This window comes from Schistocerca americana, unplaced genomic scaffold, assembly GCF_021461395.2.
Source record: "Schistocerca americana isolate TAMUIC-IGC-003095 unplaced genomic scaffold, iqSchAmer2.1 HiC_scaffold_744, whole genome shotgun sequence".
NCBI lineage: Eukaryota > Metazoa > Arthropoda > Insecta > Orthoptera > Acrididae > Schistocerca > Schistocerca americana.
The window spans coordinates 22501-27500 of NW_025726505.1; the positions used below are offsets into that span (position 1 = coordinate 22501).

Genomic DNA, 5000 nt, shown 5'->3' on the forward strand with positions numbered 1-5000 from the left:
ATTAATCATTACCTCGGGTTCCGAAAACCAACAAAATAGAACCGAGGTCCTATTCCATTATTCCATGCACACAGTATTCAGGCGGGCTTGCCTGCTTTAAGCACTCTAATTTGTTCAAAGTAAACGTGCCGGCCCACCGAGACACTCACTCAAGAGCACCCTGGTAGGATTGCAACGGGGTCCGCCTCGGGACGCACGAGCACGCACGAGGCGCGTCGCACGCCTTCGGCTCGCCCCACCGGCAGGACGTCCCACGATACATGCCAGTTAAACACCGACGGGCGGTGAACCAACAGCGTGGGACACAAATCCAACTACGAGCTTTTTAACCGCAACAACTTTAATATACGCTATTGGAGCTGGAATTACCGCGGCTGCTGGCACCAGACTTGCCCTCCAATAGATACTCGTTAAAGGATTTAAAGTGTACTCATTCCGATTACGGGGCCTCGGATGAGTCCCGTATCGTTATTTTTCGTCACTACCTCCCCGTGCCGGGAGTGGGTAATTTGCGCGCCTGCTGCCTTCCTTGGATGTGGTAGCCGTTTCTCAGGCTCCCTCTCCGGAATCGAACCCTGATTCCCCGTTACCCGTTACAACCATGGTAGGCGCAGAACCTACCATCGACAGTTGATAAGGCAGACATTTGAAAGATGCGTCGCCGGTACGAGGACCGTGCGATCAGCCCAAAGTTATTCAGAGTCACCAAGGCAAACGGACCGGACGAGCCGACCGATTGGTTTTGATCTAATAAAAGCGTCCCTTCCATCTCTGGTCGGGACTCTGTTTGCATGTATTAGCTCTAGAATTACCACAGTTATCCAAGTAACGTGGGTACGATCTAAGGAACCATAACTGATTTAATGAGCCATTCGCGGTTTCACCTTAATGCGGCTTGTACTGAGACATGCATGGCTTAATCTTTGAGACAAGCATATGACTACTGGCAGGATCAACCAGGGAGCTGCGTCAACTAGAGCTGAGCAGCCGGCCGCCCGGGAGTGTGTCCCGGGGGCCCGCGCGAACACGCAAGCGTCCGCTCAATTATTCTGCAAACAGGAGGAGGCTGAGCTCCCCTGCACAATACACCTCGAAACCCTCTCAGGTCCCGGCGGCGCGCAGCGCCGTCCTAAGTACTTGGTCGGGTTCGAGAGAGGCGCAATCGCCCGGAGTTTGGCGAGTAGACGCTTTAGGTGCGACCACCCGTGCTCCCAACTGAGCTTGCCGCTGCCGACAGAGGCCCGGGAGCGTGCTGTCGTGGCATTGCCGGCGGGAGACAACACGCGCCACCTACGGTGACCGGCAGCTCCAACGCCAGCGCCACAGAAGGACAAAAGCCCCACTTGGGTGCCGAAGCGAACTCTCCCAGCACAGCGCACGCGCCAACACGTCCGCACAGCTGCGATACAAACCACCTGCGAGAACCGCAGAGGCGACCGAGCAGCAGACGGCGTCGCGGCGCCGAGCGCCGGGCGGCGGCGCATCCTCAGCGCACACAGTCCTCAATCGGACCAGCACACTGCAGATGTCCACCGCGCTTCGCACCGGGCCCGCGAGGACCTACTTTGGCCGCACGGCGCCGCGTGCAGGGTGCGCCGGCGCGCAGCTGCGCCGCCTGCCGCCTCCGTCGGCCGGCGCGCCTGCCACTGGCCGCCCCCACCAGCCGGCTGTAGCGCGTGCGCCCACGCACCGCGCGGCCAGCACGCCGGGAGGCCCCCCCTCACCGGCCGGGGACGGTCCCACCCAGCCACCGCCGCGTATCGCTTCACACCCAGATGCCATTCACGTTCGTGGGCATGGTGGGTATCGCTGGAACAACCGGTTGGTAGCTCAACCGATCGTCGCCATCACTGATTCACCTCTAGCGAGAACAACCGCACCACAACGGTTTACCAGTTGTTCATTTGCATAACGTCACCAGCAAACGTAGGCGTCCATCGCCATTTGCAAATTCAACGATTGTTGCATGCCTGTGTCAGGTGTCACGACACACTATGTCTGCCCACATACACGCAACAACATGTGCACGCTTCGCGAACACGTGGAAGGTGGCCCCCGTACGTATGCGATGTCCATTGCGCGAACGACTGTCAACCGGCCTCTGTCGCATGTCGCAGATGTGGAACGCAGTGCACCATGCTATCACGGTGTGTGAGAAGAGACGACTACGTCTGACAACACGCGCCACTACATCAACAGACGGCTCATGCTGATCGCCATCCAGGGCATACCACACTGCAATCCAGCTCTTATAGGGAGACGACACGTAGCTGAGTGCACAACATTTGGACCGCATGGTTCGCCGTTGTTGGCGCAGTCGTTGTACGGTCACATGTACCACGATGTATCATTCAGTACATGAGGACCAATGTGCAGTACAGTGTGTGATTTGGACGTACAACATCAGCGGACAGTTGACACAGGCCGTACCACAGCGTAGGCTAAGTGCTTCGCACATGCGAATGCCAATGAACAACTGCAAATGCCAATGAACAACTGCAAAGGGCATTGAGCATGTACGTCCTGCTGCCATCCACATTACAGTGTATAGCTGCAAGGTGTTTAACATGAAGCGATACACTGGGGACCGGGCAGTGCGAGTAGCAAACTATATTGCGGGGGTTGCAGTTAGGCAACACTACACTAATTTAACGCGTCGTATGACAATTACAGAGCAGGTTAAGGCCCAACGTGTGTTGGGTTAAGGCCCAACGTGTGTTGGGTTAAGGCCCAACGTGTGTTGGGTTAAGGCCCAACGTGTGTTGGGTTAAGGCCCAACGTGTGTTGGGTTAAGGCCCAACGTGTGTTGGGTTAAGGCCCAACGTGTGTTGGGTTAAGGCCCAACGTGTGTTGGGTTAAGGCCCAACGTGTGTTGGGTTAAGGCCCAACGTGTGTTGGGTTAAGGCCCAACGTGTGTTGGGTTAAGGCCCAACGTGTGTTGGGTTAAGGCCCAACGTGTGTTGGGTTAAGGCCCAACGTGTGTTGGGTTACGTTAAGGGGCAATGTGGGTTACGTTAAGGGGCAATGTGGGTTACGTTAAGGGGCAATGTGGGTTACGTTACGGCGCAATATAGGTTACGTTACGGCGCAATATAGGTTACGTTAAGGCGCAATATCGGTTACGTTAAGGCGCAATACAGGTTACGTTAAGGCGCAATACAGGTTACGTTAAGGCGCAATACAGGTTACGTTAAGGCGCAATACAGGTTACGTTAAGGCGCAATGCAGGTTACGTTAAGGCGCAATGCAGGTTACGTTAAGGCGCAATACAGGTTACGTTAAGGCGCAATACAGGTTACGTTAAGGCGCAATACAGGTTACGTTAAGGCGCAATACAGGTTACGTTAAGGCGCAATACAGGTTACGTTAAGGCGCAATACAGGTTACGTTAAGGCGCAATACAGGTTACGTTAAGGCGCAATACAGGTTACGTTAAGGCGCAATACAGGTTACGTTAAGGCGCAATACAGGTTACGTTAAGGCGCAATACAGGTTACGTTAAGGCGCAATACAGGTTACGTTAAGGCGCAATACAGGTTACGTTAAGGCGCAATACAGGTTACGTTAAGGCACAATACAGGTTACGTTAAGGCGCAATACAGGTTACGTTAAGGCGCAATACAGGTTACGTTAAGGCGCAATACAGGTTACGTTAAGGCGCAATACAGGTTACGTTAAGGCGCAATACAGGTTACGTTAAGGCGCAATACAGGTTAGGTTAAGGCGCAATACAGGTTAGGTTAAGGCGCAATACAGGTTAGGTTAAGGTACGACATAGGTTAGGTTAAGGTACGACATAGGTTAGGTTAAGGTACGACATAGGTTAGGTTAAGGTACGACATAGGTTAGGTTAAGGTACGACATAGGTTAGGTTAAGGTACGACATAGGTTAGGTTAAGGTACGACATAGGTTAGGTTAAGGTACGACATAGGTTAGGTTAAGGTACGACATAGGTTAGGTTAAGGTACGACATAGGTTAGGTTAAGGTACGACATAGGTTAGGTTAAGGTACGACATAGGTTAGGTTAAGGTACGACATAGGTTAGGTTAAGGTACGACATAGGTTAGGTTAAGGTACGACATAGGTTAGGTTAAGGTACGACATAGGTTAGGTTAAGGTACGACATAGGTTAGGTTAAGGTACGACATAGGTTAGGTTAAGGTACGACATAGGTTAGGTTAAGGTACGACATAGGTTAGGTTAAGGTACGACATAGGTTAGGTTAAGGTACGACATAGGTTAGGTTAAGGTACGACATAGGTTAGGTTAAGGTACGACATAGGTTAGGTTAAGGTACGACATAGGTTAGGTTAAGGTACGACATAGGTTAGGTTAAGGTACGACATAGGTTAGGTTAAGGTACGACATAGGTTAGGTTAAGGTACGACATAGGTTAGGTTAAGGTACGACATAGGTTAGGTTACGGTACGACATAGGTTAGGTTACGGTACGACATAGGTTAGGTTACGGTACGACATAGGTTAGGTTACGGTACGACATAGGTTAGGTTACGGTACGACATAGGTTAGGTTACGGTACGACATAGGTTAGGTTACGGTACGACATAGGTTAGGTTACGGTACGATATAGGTTAGGTTACGGTACGATATAGGTTAGGTTAAGGTACACATTGTTGTAAGGAAAGGTTTAATGGGGGGCGGGGCGGGGCGGCCGGTTTGTTGATTGTGATTATAGTAAGTGGATGCCTGCGGCATCATCTGATTTGCCACGTCAGGATGCACCTTTGGCTCATGACAGGCGGCGCTCTCATTCCATGCTTGTGGCAGACCTGTGTCTTTCATTCCTGCCATTGTTTGTGTGCTGTGAGAGGAGGCAGTATTGTGATGTTGGGTGCACCCCTGTGTAGGACATGTGTGGGTGTTGGTGGCTTGGCTGAGCAATGGTGGTTGTCGGGTGGGTGGGATATTCTGTTTTCTGAGTGGACCTCCCAGTCTGGTTATGACAGTGTGGATTGTCTAATGTGGCGGAGAGGATGCA

General features: G+C 52.2%; 1 non-coding gene across 1 annotated transcript in view; it reads right to left on the reverse strand.

Annotated features, from left to right (window-relative positions):
* LOC124590139 overlaps positions 1-963 on the reverse strand; it is a 1910-nt gene extending 947 nt beyond the window's left edge. Inside the window, exon 1 of the ribosomal RNA XR_006976371.1 lies at positions 1-963. This exon is cut by the window's left edge and continues 947 nt beyond it. This is a non-coding gene — a ribosomal RNA (small subunit ribosomal RNA).
* Positions 964-5000: the final 4037 nt, after the last annotated feature.